Below are 17,182 nucleotides of genomic sequence, written 5' to 3'. Positions count from 1 at the left end.
GAGCTTATGTGCACAAAATGAGAGGCGCTATCAAGCGGCTCCGGTGCAACGTCAGACTTGGCTACAGCGCAACGGAGGCGCACAGCTGGGCACGCGGTGGCGCCAGTGCATCTGCCGCGGCTATGACGTCGCTCCTCTGGAATGCGCAAACCCGCGAGGCGGGCACGGCGGCGGCGGCGGTGGCTCCGGCGCGCCAGCTGTGCGCCGTGTGATGTCACTTCTCGCACATGCGCAGCATGGAGCACGGCTCATTATGCGAGCCACGCGAAACCCCTCAACCTCGGCCAGTCTCAATCTATACCACACAACTTTTGTAGCATGAGTAGCTCATGCTACAAAAGTTGCACGTGTGGTATAGATTTATCTGTCGACTCTAACTTGAGCCCTTCTCGGGACAGCGCTCGTCCTGTCCAGTTCCTTCCTCTGTCCTTGCAAAAATTCGCGCTGTTCCATTATGAATCCATACCAACTCGCCCAGTTATCCTGTTTACTAAGGCTAATATAACCCCGAGAAGTTCGCGTGGTGGCCCCTTACGGCGAACCGGGTGACGTCACAGCGAGGACAGACTTTTTCCGCGACTCGCCCCGCTCGCCCTGTGGAAAATGTGTCGACGTTAGCTGTCGGCGCGCTCGTTTCTATTTAATATTTTGTGCGCGTTTTTTGTAGGAGGTGTAAATTTTAATATGTGGCTTTATTGAAGTATGGCTTGTAGTTGCAGGCGAAACTTCAACCAACATTTCAGGCTTGGTTGACTGGGCAGGCAACGCATAAATCGTAGCTGGTATATGAAAATTAAGAAATACGGCCACATTTGCAGGAGCATCACTATAGATTTACATCTCACACAATAAATGCTGCAGATGGTCTGAATGAATTGCCAGGTTATGTATACTATTTCGTTTTTGTTTTTTTGTGCCTGTTTTTAAACAAGATCGCCGAAGCAGGAAAGCTGCATGCTGCTCGAGCAACATGTCAAATACAGTCTGGACCATGGAGAGAGAATCACAAGGAGACAGCCCAAGTACAGGGGCAAAGTGAAGAAAGAAGGAACATTTATTTATATACATCGCTTGCATTTGACCTTTGCTGGATTCGGATAGTATTTCCATGGACTCCACTGGTGGTATCTGTCGACTTGTTTATATTATACCCCAAGTAATGTACAACAAACGTAAGCGAAGGTGTCTAGCCCGTTATTAGTCCCTTAGGCTCTAAGATATAGATTTAGCTAAATCAAATTGTCCTGAAGCTAAAATGCCAGAAGCTTTTCGCACACAAATTGTCACCCTTTACAGGTCCCACATTTTCTTCTGCTAGTGCAGCGTCTACCACTGGACAGCCGTTCGAATGCTTGCTGTTCCTCCTGTTTTCCTCTGTTGTCAGAGAGCCCAGCTGTAGGGAGTTTGGAGGCTGAGGAAGCCTTTTGGGACCTGCAGCAGTGTCTCTTTTAATTGGAAATGACAATTCAAACTACATCGTGTATTTTTCGAGTACCCAAGGCTGGATTAAAGAGAGAATGTCAGGAAAAAGCATAAACATTCGAAATTACAGTACTATTGCTGCGCATATTTTGGGCAGTTCAATAATCTCATACGGGCACCGGGGGACAATTCGGCAATTTTTCCTGCTACCCTACAAAGTAATTTTCATTAATTGTGCATCTTCTAAAAAATGAAACAAGCCTGCATACGCATGCATGCCTGCATAGCACTTCAAGGGCCTTCTTTCGGAGAGACCTCTGCGACCCTCCTTTTACAGACGATACATTGACATTTTTTTTTTAATATGGGAACACACGGAGGACCAGATTTTGGAGTTTATCAGGGATTTTAATTCGGCACACCCAGATATTAAATTTACGCATACGTACTCCCGAACTGAGGTTAACTTTCTTGACGTCACGGTCGTGGTGGTGGGAGAGAGCTTAAAAACAAAACTCTACATTAAACCTACAAACAGCTAGCTTGAAATATTTGCATTACAGCAGCTGCCACCCCCCCACTGTAAAACTAGTATTCCGTATGGTCAATAACCTGGAGTGCTTCGGTGACTTTGTAGGAACGGGTTATTTCACGATCTTGAACCAATAAAAAATATCCCCAACTCGTTGTTTGTCTCCCCGGAGTGCAAGTTCATCTGCTTCTGGCACAGGGGTTGCAATGATGTCAGAACGCCTAACTCTTCTTGGCTGATTGAAAAATAGTGGGACCTCAAGGCATCTATCGTTGAGATCTATATCCTTTCATATCAAAGCCAATCAGAGCTCGGCGTCGTTCTGACGTCACCGCAACTCCTACGCAAGAAGCAGACGACTTGCGCATAGCTATGCGGAGAGAAAGTCGTCTGAGCAGGATTTCCTACCTTGAAATTTCTGAAATGTCTGGTTGACTACAAAACTTTCTGAAATGTATAGATGTTTGGCGCCAGTGAAAGGGTCTCATCGCTTTAAATTTCAGATGACAAAATAAGCGTATACTGTATATGAGAACGAACTCAAGGTGGTTCATTGTTATATATCATTTAGAAGCTGGCTGCTTTTTCCATTTTACAGGTCTGTTGGAGACCGCTTTGGACTCTCCAAGTCTACGGTGTGCAGGGTAGTGCACCGAGTTGGTCTAGCTGTTTTGACCCACAGCCCAAACTTCGTGTCGTGGCCGACGGAAAAAAGGGCACTGCATATTATATCCGGCTTCGAGGCGAAAGCAGGCTTCCCTGGACTCCTGAGAACAATCGACGGAAGTCATATCGTTGCAAGGGGCTTCAGGGCAAGGATGCCCAGTCGTACATCAACCGACATGGGTTGCCATCGGTGCTCCTTCAAGCTATCTGCGACCACGAGGCAAAGTTCCTTCACTGCAGCGCAGGAGATCCCGGCTCCGTGCACGACGCACGCATGTACAGGCGGTCCGAGCTACCGACCATTTTGGCTGCGGACAAGTTCCCCTTCGACAGCCACCCGCTCGGAGATGGCGCGTACCCGCTGCGGCAAAGCCTCCTTGTCCCCTACAGGAACAGCAAATTCAAATTTGGGGGTTTTACGTGCCAAACCAACGACGGGCATCTGGCACGCCCCAGCGGAGGACTGAGGATTAATTTGGACCACCTGGGGATCTTTTGACGTGCAACCGAAAGCTCGGTTACACGGCGCCTCCTCCGCAATAAGCCTCCGTCAGGTTGCGGGCACCTCGGCCGGGATTCGACCCCGCCACATGGGGATCCGTAGGCCAGCGCTCTCGCCTCGGAGCCATCGAGGCGGCTTCTACAGGAACAACGGCCGACTGACTGAGCAGCACAGGAAGTATAACACAAAGCACGTAACAACGCGAGAGCGGGCCTTTGGAATTCTCAAGGGACGGTTCTGACGTCTCAAGTACATTGAAGCCCGCCGCCCAGAACGCATCGTCACGACGATTGTGGCAGCCTGCGTCATGCACAACGCGCGCATGGAGTGGCGGGACATCTACGACGGTCTTCGACACACCGAGGACGACGGACCCGCAGGTGACGGAACGGACAGCGACTCCAGCGAGTCCGGTGGGTCCATCTCGGACGAAGACGACGCACCCACGGCGAGTCGCGACAAGGCCAGGGACAAGGCAAAGAGAGACTTTTAGCATCCTCGATCATCCGCACCGGTGCGCACCGGGGCACTGAGGTGCGCCCCTTCATCTTCGATCAAGTGCACCGGTGCGCACCGGACGTCCTCGATCAACGAAGCGCACCCTCCCGGTGCGGCTTTTCGTTAACGCGCACCAAGAAAATCGGCGGTGCGCCGGGGGGCAGTCCCATCAGGCATTGCGGCCAGGAGCGGGAATCGAGAAAATGGCGGGAGTAGCAGACGCGCAGACTATCGAGATGGCGATCCTGCAAAAACGAACACGCCTCGCAGCTGCACTAGATGATTTCCTCGGGTCTTCTGACGGTGAGACGACGAGCTTCTCGCCATCGCCGCGATTACTGGCGATTGCTGCGATGGCAAGGAGCGTCCGGAAAGCATGAACTTCGTGGAAAGCGGCGCGAGGCGTTTCGATGACAGCGAGGTACGGCTATTATCCGGTGTTTCGTTTACTTGAACCAATAATGATGGCCAACATATACATGTGGAATTGTCACCCACTTCGTGACCCCATCGACAATCACGTCCACGATGTTTATTTCTGTGGGACCGTCAAATCCGCGAGTAAAAGAATAGAAGAAATTATCAGCAGACGGGCACCGTGCGCTGATCTGCGCAAGAAAAAACGAACAGGACGTGAAGTGACGCAAGGTGGAGCTCGCCGCGGTGCACCGGCGCGGCGCAGTTTGTCCTCGATGTTGCACCGACATCGCGCTGCACGACCGAGGAGCGCTGTGCACTGAGCTGGTTCAGGGCGATTCTGGTGCGAGTTGATCGAAGATGCTATTTATCACGCACAGCCTGTGAAGCCCCGGTATATGTACAGTGCTAAATCGAGCGGCTTTCTCCGCGGAGCGCGACTGGTGGCATTCGCGGAAACTAAGCTAGTCACGTGGCGCAACATGGAACGGCCCACTTGAGGGGTTTCGTCCAGCCCACTCTATCAGCTGGCGGCGAACGCGGAAGGCTGCTCGCACGCTTTTTACAAACATCATTGCTCGAACAATAAACACACTAATGGCGCATTCACACTGGAAGCGGATTCGCGTTCGCGAAGCGGTCGCGGATGCGGTTCGCGAGCGACCCCGTTCAGACACACCGAGAGGCGGTTGGCGGTTTCTCGGCGATCACGCGTGATCTTTTGAGACTTGCGTTTGGCAACCCTGTTTTACAATCCAAAATTCACTTTAATTCAAGATCCAAAGCCAAACTTTTGCTATTTTGGCACTCGGAATATTTTTCTCCGGGATGTTCGCGCGCATCACGAGTTCAGGCAGCGAAAAAAGAAGCACAGACCATAGAGTTATTATAATGTACGCTAGAGGTTCAACTGGCGCTAGTGTGGTGCTGCAAATTGAAGCAGACAGCAACCAGTCTGAAATTGACTTCCGGTAGTGCATTTCTATGGGAAAAAGGCGAGTGTATTTTCTCTCTGCGGTCGATTATAAGAGCAAATATTACGAATAATTTGTACGTACTAGGCACATTGGAACATTTCTCAGTCACGCAGACGAAATAATTGGTCAGTTACGGCGTTTTTATTTTAAATTCGTGGCATGAAAAACTGTGCTAAAACTGCTTCGTACATGTATTTATGTGCACTGTCAGACACTGTCAGCGCGAACACGGCGTCGGCGCTTTCTAGCGTGGGGGATATACGTGCCAAACAAACGAAGGACATGTGGAAGACTAAGAGAGACCGGAAGAACTACGCTGGAACACTGCATAACTAACTCCTTGTTCATGCAGATAATCAAAATAAATTGAAAGCCGCGTAATATAGTCCGATTTCCAATAAATAAGTACTGCTTTATTCTTTCTGCTCGTGAATATGTGCGAACATGCTTGTTCTGGGTTCAAATCATCACTCGCACGCTCCAAATCTTTTGGAAATAGGGAGAAGCCAGAAAACAGGTGCCCGATAAAAACTGCCCGACATAGGAAATAATAAAAAGGCACACCTTTTGTAGCCCACGTACTTCATTTTTTACGTCCACATTTTTTTTTTAACCGATCGTAAAGATGACCACGACGGGGTTAATTTCATATGACAGGCTTATATATTAGCAATATATAAGCGCCGCCGGAATGCTAGCTAACCTTGAACAGACTCTACATTCCTTTCTATCGTTATTTTGCTTAGAATCGTTGCTCGTTTTTACATACCTGCCATGGTACAGAGATTTGGGCCTGAAATACAGCAACGTTTAACATCGTTCAGTGGTAAAGAAAAATGCTGGAACTAAAGTAGTCACGCTTTCCCGATATTAATAAAGGTATATACTATCCGGTACAACCGAAATAACAAAAGATATCTATGTTATTTTCCGGCGAAGAGACAAATTGCACGCGCGTTTTCCCATAGGGATGCACAGGAGCACCAGGAGCACTGCAAAAGTAGACTGGTTGCTGTCTGCTTCAATTTGCCTCCCGGAAGTCGCGTAGACACTAGCGCCAGTTGAACCTCTAGCGTGCATCATTATAACTCTATGGCACAGACCCGCCAAACTCGCCTGTGATTCCCTCGACTTCGCTCACAAGCAAAGCCCAGCTAGGCGCGCCTTGCTGACTCAGAACAGGATGCCCCCGACCTTTTCTTCGAAGTGGACCCTTCCCGCGTGAATAGCTGACCTTGTTTTCGGGATAGAGGCCCAGTTTTCCACCCTCGTTGTTGTTCGCTCTTATCATTTTCGACGTTTTGAGCGGTGGGGTGAACCGTGGTGCGCACTGGGGAGCGGGGTTGGACAGAAATACTCAAAAATGTATTTGGAAATACAAATACTGGGATACATTAAAATAGTAGCCAAAATACTGATACTAAGATAGATCTGTAGAAATGTATCGCGATACGTATCGGAAATACATCTTAAAAAGAGGAAAAAAGTATTTGGAAATGCAAATACAGGAATATATTTTAGGGAGGGCAGAAATACAAATACAGAAATACTGATAGCGGAATACATTTTCCAAATTTTTTTAAACGCCAACTGAGATGAAGCTTGAAGTTTGAAGTGGATGTTTTCGATCCCGTAATTACTTTCCTGTAGGCTTGGCACTTTGCCTTGAAGGTAGTGGTTTCGGACGACAAGGAGTCTTCAATGGGCCCAAAAAAGCGCCCCATCAAGGGCTAACCGCGGTCCCTTCCATGACATCCTGTCTGTCTGACGAGAGAATCCTGTCAACATTGATCACATGATGTTGCGGTGGAATTAAGTAATATTCTTTATCTGTAGGTGTGGCCTTGAACATTAATACGCTGCTGTATGAAAGGACAGTACGTACTTTCGTTGTAGGTTACCTAGCTAAAGGTCGTGCATACAGTGTCATTTGGAATTTTTGAGTATAGTGGACCACCTGAAGCATCTTGGAATACATGTCTTATCTTCTGTTACGGTTGAAAAAACGATACGGTAGCATCCCTGTTCTGATGGTCCTTACTACCGACCCTCCGCCACTGACGCACGGATTGCTGTCCTAAAGTTTTTCCTAGCATTATCCAAACAGAGACCTCGTGGATTGCGAGCTGATATTGCCGGCACATGCGCGAGCTGTGCTAGAAACAGCGGTCTCGAACCGAGTCGCGGGAGTACGTAGTTTGGGATCCCGTACGAAAATGTCAGATGGGAGCGGTCCCAGTTCGGGTCCGCGGGGTTCTAAACTTCTGGACAGTTCCGATCAGCGCGATTCAGGGTGTAACCAGTCGAATCCAGTGAGACGCAACGCACTGGAATCGCACGGTGATCGGTGAATCTGATCCGCTCCCCTTGTTCCAGTAGGGTGGTAGGGTCTGCTCCCAGCCAGCCGCTCCCAGCAACACCACCTCCCAGCCAGCGGGCGCGCAAACTGTGGGCGCGCATATGCAGCATATGCGTGACTGGAGGAGGGGAGGGAGGGGGGGGGGGATGGCGGAGAACTTTCGCGGTCTCTCGCGTGTCACGTGTTAGGGACAGGCGCCTCCGCTGCATCCCCTGCGCGGGCGCTGCGAGCGGCCGTTCTCCGCGCGCGCGCCTGGCTTTGTTGGCTTTGTTGGCTTTGTCTCCGAGTCAGTTTAGTTTTGTTCTTCGCGCTCGTCGCGCGGTCGGTTGGCGCTCGACCGGCTTCGACGTTCGCGCTGCGGGTGCACGGATATTGACGCGCCCATCGTTGCCCTGGATGGATACCCCCTGACCTCGGCTTTGCATCTTTATTTAATGTGAAGCTGCCGACCCATTGCACTTTGGCTCGGCATCTGGATGCGCTTGGCGCTGGTGTGCTTGGTGACAATACTTGGACAACTCGGATACCGCTTGCCCGCCGGAACTTCCCGATGCACTCCAACACTGGATACTGTGCTTGTGCGTGCTGTGTGTGTGTTCCGTGCACCGTGTTTGGCGAGGACGCGCGCCTTGCATTTATTGTCTGTTGCAGTCAGCGGCAGCGCTTCGACAGTTTCGGTTCTTCTCCGCTCCCGTCGGACTGCCGGCCGGCGGCGACGTTCGCGCTGCGGGCGCACGGATACTGACGCGCCCATCGTTGCCCTGGATGGATACCCACTGATTTCGGCTTTGAATCTTTATATATAGTGTGAAGCTGCCGACCAGTTGCACTTTGGCTCGGCATCTGGATGCGCTGTTGTGCTTGGTGACAATACTTGGGCAACTGGGATACCGCTTGCCCGCCGGAACTTCCCGACGCACTCAACACTGGATACTGTGCTTGTGCGTGCTGTGTGTGTGTTCCGTGCAGTGTTTAATGACGATGCGACGACGCCTGGACGACCGTGTGCGCCGCCATAATTACCGCTGCGCTCACCACTGGACTCTACAGAAGTCTTTCGTGCAATGCCTTTAGCCGTTACAAGCGAGAGATCGTCGCGATTTCAGACCCAGTCCGCCTGGGTCTGAAATCGCGACGATCTCTCGGTTGTAACGGCTAAGGGCATAACACGAAATTCTTTTGTAGAGTCCAGTGGTGAGCGCAGCGGGAATTCCGGCGGTGCAACGGTCCTGGGTTTAAAATTGGGGCTGGAACTGCGCGGTTCCAGGCTGGATACAAACTGGTGCCCCAATTTTGGGTCTAGGCGGAACCGGCATTTTTCATTCCGGCCTGAATCTGACATTTTCGTACGGGATGGCACAGCGAGGCCACTTCTGGCCTCCTTCTGGGTTTCGTATCACCAGAGCAGCGAGTCACGTTCACGTTCGCTGATGACGTACCCTTCAACCGTGCAATGTTACGGGCGCAGCCGCAGATGAATTCGAATATGTGTTGAACTTCACAGCGTGAGCCTTCCTACTATTTCAAGTCAACCACCGCCAGGCTCGTGCTGTAACGGAATGTGACTCAGCTTTGCCGGCTGGGTGTACTCTGTACGCTAAGGCGAGAGAGACGGGGAGCAGCGGGCATTGGATGCCAGCAAACAATGACTCAAGAAATCCCTACCTAAGGACATGCGGCAGAAGATGCTCTGACTCCACTCCTGGCACGCCACCTGGTTCGAGTCCCCGACTACGCAACACTTTTCAGAAGAGAGAAGAGGGCGCATAGAAAAATAGTCTGCAGAATCAAAAGGAACCTTGGTCAGCATAGTAACAATGCCCCCGCATCTCCTTGACTCTAATGCCCTCAGAAGTAAAAAAAAAGAAACGTTCGGACTTACTTTTTTTTTTTTTTTTCGGGGGGGGGGGGGGGGGGGGGATATTTCTCAAGAAATGTAACGAAATACATTTCATCCTGGTTGTATCGCGATGCAAAGAAACATTCCAAATGTATTTCGATACAGGAATACAGATACTGGTGAAGCAAATGTATCGCGATACAGAAATACAGATACGAAATGTATTTCTGATATACTATCGCGATACTGCCCAACCCTGGTGCGGAGGAATCTGTTCGGTGCTAAGCCGGTCGTGGCTTCGTTGATGGCGGACTCTCCTCTCGTCACTCGCTCGTCGATCGAGTCTACTGTTTGTTTGACTTTAAGCTCAAATAAACGCCGTATGGATTACCTATGCACTGTCTGGTACGTACACTTTATTCCTTGAGTAGGTTTCCTTTATTTATTTTATTATTAGAAACGTTACAGGTCGAGCTAGCGCAGGTACCCTGCCCCCTCCGCGGTAGTGCGTTGGCTACGCAATCAAGCTCACGACGTCTCTATCGGCCTTCGTGGTGGTCATGCACGGTGTTGAAAGCTTTCAATAATTCACGCGACTATCCTAGTGGGTAGTAAAGCTGACATTTCGGTCGTTCAGGGGCGGGTTCCGACGTTCTACAGGCAGAGATTAACAAGGCAGCGAGCTTGGGCTGTGCAGTGTTGTACGGAACGGCGTTCCTGGAACGCGTTCCTTTTAGGAGGAACGAAGGAACGCCGCCGTTCCATTTTACATCGGTGGAACTGGAACGGAAACTCGTCACATTTTTACTGGAACGGAAAGAGTAACGGCGTTCCCTTCTTTCGTTCAGTGGGGTAATTTTTTATTTCATTAAATTTTAAAAGTATAAGAACTATATCTTTACGAAAATAATGTTTTTAACTTGTTAACTTTTTGGCTTCTTATCTTAGGGTTTATTTTGTGTGGTCTTCGCCTGGTAACAGTCGGGTGCAGGAGAGCTGGTGGACATTGATTCTTTTTTGAGTGCCCGAGACTGAGGTACAAAAAGCAAAACTTATAGTCGCAGGAAAAGACACAGAAAGAGGGATGTTTCTAACTCGGCTCCTTTCCTATGCCCCCCCCCCCCCTCCCCTTTCCACTAATTCTCATACTCCCAGAAATCTAAGGCCGACTAAAGCCATTTGTGAACTTCCATAAAGAGACCTACAGTTATAACAAAATCACAGACTACCAGACATCGAACGCACCCTTGCATCCCGATCATTGGTCACTTAAAAGATACATAAAAATTAACCTTTATTCCTTCTCCCCTTGCCCCCCCCCCCCCCCCCCCCCCCCCCCCTTCAAACTGAACAACGAATCCAACCATCACAAAGACGTACTTGTAATTTTCAAGACTAACCTTCCAAAAGCCCTATCCTCTCCTTCACTTGTTTGTCTCGCGGACAGCCACATCGACGAGCAACAGTTGTTAAACTTGTTAAGTTCGAAAAAGGGACTTTGTTAGATTGAAACGTGTGAGGTTGTTGTGAAACGCTCGTGCAATCTGGGTTAGCAGTACATTTGGCTCGTCTGACTCGTTCACCGCAAACATAAACATGGTTAAAAGCTGAGATTTTTAAACTTGATTATATATCAACAAATAAAACCTTGATTCCGCTTGTTTTCTTTTCTTGGTGCCCTTCCATCACGACATATACGTTTGTATGTTCCCATTTGATGAGATCGATAAAAAAATTTGATTAATCTAATTAAATATCGTAATCAGCAAAATACAAATGTAACGTATATGTAACCATACGTTCATTTCTTTAACTGTAACGGGAACGAGTTCCTTTTTCACATATGGAACTTGTAACGGGAACGCGTTCCAAAAATCAGAAGGAACGAGGAACGACTTTTCGTTCCTTTTTTTTTTTTTGAGGAACGTGTACAACACTGGGGCTGTGGCACCCCGAATAATCAACAAACTCTTATCCGAACCAAATCAGTGTTGCGAAGCCCGTTAAAGGGGTAGTGAAACGAAATTTTAGCGCCGATCTTGTTGCATAAATATGGGCTAGGGACAGGCACCACCTCGGAAATATAAATATTGCGCTGTAAAACACAGGAGAACTAATTTTAAACATAATTAAACGATTTCAAATTCTCATCTGGTGGGTGGGGGGAAGTTCTCGTGACATCACTTGTGCCAAAATAGCAGCGCCGTTCTGCGGCAATACGGCGTGCCGGCAGAATTCGCCTAGGCCTGAACGCATTTGCAAAGCCTTGGCGGAGAAAGCCAAAGCGTATTTGGCCACAGTGAGCTCGTTCTCGTTGCGGCTCTTTGCACGACACGGCCCGAGCATGCTTCTGGCACGGCCGGTATTAGTTGCTGCGAGTCGCGAGCTGCAAGCCGACGTTAAAAAGGATATGTTTGAACTACGAGGGTGTCAGCAAGAGCCACGCAAATGCCAAATACCTGTTCACACTTGGAGCGGACACGCGCGTTTGATCGAAGTGCTGGATTCGCTCTGTTAGACCGCGTTTCGGTAAGCGCTTCTGGACCGATCTTTTACGATTGCAACTCGATACTGACATGACACTCGGCAAAGAAAGGTTAGACCGACATCGCGTAGCTCCCACGAACTGCTATAGCTCGACACTGACGTAGCGTCGAGTCAGAATAAAAATGGCATACTAATAACAGAGTGTACATACCGAATTGCCAAGGTAATCCGTATGGCGTTTATTTGAGCTCTATATCACACAAAACAAGGAGATAGAATCAATGAGAGTCCCTTTTCGACGACAGCGTTCGTCACCGCTGTCTCGGAAAACAAGGAGATCCAGATGACAAGGGGAAAATATTGACCTCTGAAATTTAGTTCAGGGATCAAACTACTCATCCGGTAAGGGTCCACAAGGGTCGCGCGGGCATATTCCATTCAGCAGGCCAGCCGGTCATGGACAGACGGTCTTGGCCAAGGACCGCCGGAGCAACGGTGCGCCGAGTCGATGTTGCTGCTAGGCCTACTATATTCTGCCGAGCTCGCTCGGTCGGCAGAATCGTGGCTGTTGTAGCTCTTCTCGTGTGTTTGTGGATCCTGCGTTCTTGATCGTCGTGGTCTGTTTTAAGTACTCCTTCCTTTTTTCTTGCTGGTTGAAGTCGGGACGCACGAGAAGAGCACGAAGAAAAATAAATGTCCGTTGGTGGCCGATACCAAGTAACTGAGCGACGCTGTCGGCCTTGTTGATTTGATCGTAAAAAGTGCGTAAGACAGCTTCGGAGCTGTCGTAGGATTCTGTCGTAACCTGCGCAAAGGTTACGACAATTTCGTTTCGAGAGCACGGGTTTTCTCTCAAATTTGTCGTACGCACTTTTTTCGTCGTGAATTCGCTTTGAGAATCCGGCCCACGGTGTGATCCGGCCTCAGAGCTGGTTTTGTCAGTGCTGCCGTGGTTGCCGACTTGCCGTGGTCCCGTGGTGCAGCGTGCGTGCAGCCCTTGCACATCTCAAACGGCCACGTTGTCACAGGTCGTAAATCGTCGACGCGCCACCAAGTGGCAACGCTCGTAACCACAACATTCACGCCGTAGCCTTTCCTGGCCGGCACAAGTGACGTCACGAATGCGCCCAATATCCCAAGACGCATCGCGCTCTCCGATGGCCGATTTTTGAGCGCGCGCCCAATCGGGCCCATCAGGGTGAAAAATATAGCCATCCGTTCAAAATACAAACGCGCGATTATGATTTATGAATATCATTGATCATATTGAACCTATTTCTGACCATAATAGGTGTATTTCAAGTTTCGCTTCAGTATCCCTTTAAAATTACCGAGTCAATTCTTTTCGCAGCGGATTCAAGTGACGGACGGGTACATCAAGTTTCTCCGTTGATTTGTCGAAAGCTAAGACTACAGCGCTAGGACTACAGCGCCTTGGACGCCTCGCCAGCGACAGGTGCCATCTTGTTTCGAAAGTCACTGACGTCACGTCAGCGTCACGTTGTGATTGGTTGCCGCTTTGCGGTTCGTGAAAGCGGTTGGGAGAAATCGGTCCCGAAGCGGTTGGCAAAAACGCGCTCCAACCGCTCGACCCTAGCCGCTTTGCGGTTGAGAACGCGCGGATCCGCTTCGCGAACGCGGATCCGCTTCCAGTGTGAACGCGCCATAAAGCATGAACGCGTATCAACGATGTCGTCATCAAAAAACAAAAATATATCATAAAGCGCTTTAATTTTATCGCTTATCAATCTGATAGAGTGGGCAGGACACCCCTCGAGCGGGCCGTTCCACGTTGAGCCACGAGCTTAGTTTCCGCGAATGCCACCAGTCTAGCGCTCCCCGGAGAAAGCCGCTCGCTCGCGCGTTAGAGACAAGTGTGATTAGCACTGTACATAGTTCATGTTTATTCACGTGAATAGGAGACCAACATATTTTTGTATTCTTTGCGTATTCATCAAATTGCTGTTAATAATAGACGATTTGCAATTTTCCCAAGCGCCCCGGCCCGCGCGCGAGGAATGGTGGGAGAGATTGTCCCTCGTTTGGCCGCTCTGCCTTGAGACCGCATTGCCTTGTCGCTTGTCTCCTCTTGATCCTCTGTTTTTCGATTTCAATGCCTATTTTATCTATTCCAGTGTATGTTTTATTGCTTCTAAGTGTTCCCATTCTCTTCTTCGCGCGATATTTCTTGTATATATATATATATATATATATATAGTATTTGTGTCTTTATTTCGCCTTTTTCAACGGGAGTGCCGACGGACAATACTCCGCTTCGCGCGTCGTACCCCGGGTCAGTATACCTTTGCTACCGATTCCTATCGCGCTGTTAGCTGTTTATTTTGGTTCATTTGAACCGCGTGCAGTCAAGAGGAGCCGTTTATAAACACCCGCGCACGTGTCATAGGGGTAGGCAGAGCTCTGAATCAACAATCGCGACGCAAGAGCCGAGTGCGCTGTGATTTGGCCGCCCGCGCTCGCTCCGTTGACTCGCAGTGTAGCGTATGCCTCCGAGTGCCGCTTATCTTGACCAAGATGCAGCATGCCGCTTTGCCGTCTCGAATCACTTGCCCGAATGCCTGCGAAACCGTAACACCGTTCGGCATATCCAACGCTGCGGCGCGAGCCCTTAGCAAGCGCCAGCGGTTCAACGTCGCGGCTTGTATGCCCCTTTGGCATGCATTCATGATCAGTCTAATCGGCGGTTGTCAGTTGCTGACATCTTGACTCGAGAAATAAAATTATCGAAGGAACTACGAGTTTCAAAGTGACTGCCTGGGTGACAGCACATCTCTGCACTTGAAAAAGGGTGTTTGCAACTGACAACCGCTTAGCAGATGCAATCATATTAAAGCGTCTACCTTTTTTTGCGGTTTCCACGTCTCTTGTGGTTCGGGCAAGCCAGCGGGCACGGAGAGAGTAACTAAATATCGGTGCATCATAATTTAACCGGATGACGCGGAAACCTCCTCCACCGACGGGGGCGACCCGCGGTACCGAAAGCGCGCAATATGTGACGTCTTTGGTCATGGGCTTACTACTGGTCAGAGCCGCTAAAAGTTTCTTTTTAGTCGAAATACAAAACACAAGTGGCGCGAACCATCTAAATTATTTATAAATGTAGTTTTTGTTCAGTATTTTAGATCAGAAAATAAACAAATGCAGTTTAATAAACTACGGAAACAAGAAATGACCCGTCGACATACCCGTCACCAAGCGGTGGAAAAGGCGGCGCATACTAGAAAAGAGTAGTGGGATGAGCCGCCGACACGGAAAGATCCCGGATGTACGCGGCGGCGCTGCGGTCGCTTACGGACTGGAGGATCCGACCGGCTCCGAGCGTTCCGAAGGGCATCAGAGAGTAGCTTCGTCTTGCGTTTTGGCTATTTCGCGGTACGGCAGCGCGAAGTGGCTCCCATTCTGAACTGATCTTTGCACCGTGTTTGCTGTCGTTTGTGGCCAATGAAGTGTCATGCCGAATTAGTGTTTAGTCGCGCAGCAAATGCAATGAGAGCCGCTCTGGCTGCCCGCTGTATACAACCTATCCAGAACACGCTTTAGTGGCGCCCTCTCGCGCCGTCGAAACGCAGTGCGGCAGCCGTGAGCGCTCGCTTAGCTCACTATCCCTCCTCTAGTTCACGGTCACTCAAGCAACCAAAGACGTCATGAGGGAGGTTATTTTTTGATTGTTTTTGTAATTTTAATTTGCCTATAACTTTTAAAATAAAGCGAAATTTGAGAAAAGAAAATTTACATTAAGTTACTACGGTCAGTGCGCTCAGGTTCGGTGCAAAATAAAAATTAGTAAAAAAGTAATTGCAGGGCCCCTATACCACGAGCGCATACAAGCCGCGACGTTGGGCCACCGGCGCTTGCGAAGGGCTCGCGCCGCTGCGTGCAGTTTGTCAGGCACCGCACGTTGGATATGACGAACGGTGTTACGGCCTCGCAGGCATTCGGACAAATGATTTGCGGAAACATCTCTGCACTTGAAAGAGGGCGTTGGCAACTGACAACAGCTTAGCAAATAGATTACGAAGGCATGCCATAGGCGCATTCAAGCCGCGACATCGAGCCGTCGGCGTTTGCGAAGGGATCGCGCCGCAGCGCGCAGTTGACACACTCTAAAAAAAAATAAAAAAAATAAAAAGGGTATCCTCTTACACCCTTTTGTCCCATCTAATACACCCCAAAACTTCAGTTCGACGTACTGAGCCCTATAGTCGAACAGACGGCCCCAAATTTTACGAGGGGCTTGATAACGGTGGCGATATAACTTATTAAATAGCTAAAGAACGTATTAAAGACCACAAAAAGAAAACACCGAGTTTTTGCGATAGGGCCAAGAAAACCACGATTATTTGTTTTTTAGTCAGTAACACGTAGATGAGCTATTTCAATAAGTTGTACCACACGGCTATCAAGCCCCTCGTAAAATTTGGGGCCGTCTGTTCGACTGTAGGGCGCTGTACGGTCGAATTGAAATTTTGGGGTGTATGATATGGGACAAAGGGTGTAATAAAACAACCTTTTTTTCTGAGAGTGCAGGCGCCGCAGCGTTGCATATGCCTCAGCTTCGCAAACATTCGGACAAATGGTTCGCGGCGACAAAGCGGCGTGCTGTATCTTGGTTAAGTAGGCGGAACTCGAAGGCATACGCTACAGTGCGAGTCAACGGAGCGAGCGCGGGCGGCCAAATCGCAGCGCACTTGGCTATCGCGTCGCGGTTGTTGATTCAGAGCTCTGCCCACCCCTATGACACGTGCGCGGGTGTTCACAAACGGCTCCTCTCGACTGCACGCGGGTCAAGTGAATCAAAATGAACAGCTAACAGCGCGATAAAAATCGGTAGCAACGGTAGTACTCACCCGGGGAACGACGCGCGAAGCGGCGTGTTGTCCGTCGGCACTCCCGTCGAGAAAGGCGAAATAAAGACACAAATACTACATATATTTATATATAAGAAATATCGCGCGAAGAAGAGAATAGGAACACTTCGAAGCAATAAAAATACACTGGAATAGATAAAAATAGGTAATGGAATCGAAAAACAAAGGATTAAGGGCTCATTCACACTGGAAGCGGATCCGCGTTCGCAAAGCGGTTGCGAACGCGGTTGTATAAGGATTCAGTACAATTGCACGCGCATTTGATGACATCAAATGCGCGTGCAATTGCACTGGATCTTTATACAACCACGTTCGCAACCGCTTCGCGAACGCGGATCCGCTTCCAGTGTGAATGGGGGGTAAGAGGAGGCAAGCGACAAGGCAATGCGATCTCAAGGCAGAGCGGCCAGGCGAGGGACAGTCTCTCCCACAATTCCTTGCGCGCGGGCCGGGGCGCTTGGGGGATTTCGCAAAAGGTGTATTAAAAACTAGTTGGAACTTTCACATTTCTTTGTGATCCCGTGGTAATGCGAACATGTTAATCGTTCTGACTTATATCTTCACACACTCACACAAAAGAAATAACATTGTAG

Source organism: Ixodes scapularis, unplaced genomic scaffold, assembly GCF_016920785.2.
Source record: "Ixodes scapularis isolate PalLabHiFi unplaced genomic scaffold, ASM1692078v2 PGA_scaffold0__279_contigs__length_252992795, whole genome shotgun sequence".
NCBI lineage: Eukaryota > Metazoa > Arthropoda > Arachnida > Ixodida > Ixodidae > Ixodes > Ixodes scapularis.
Note: the sequence above shows the minus strand (reverse complement) of the source record.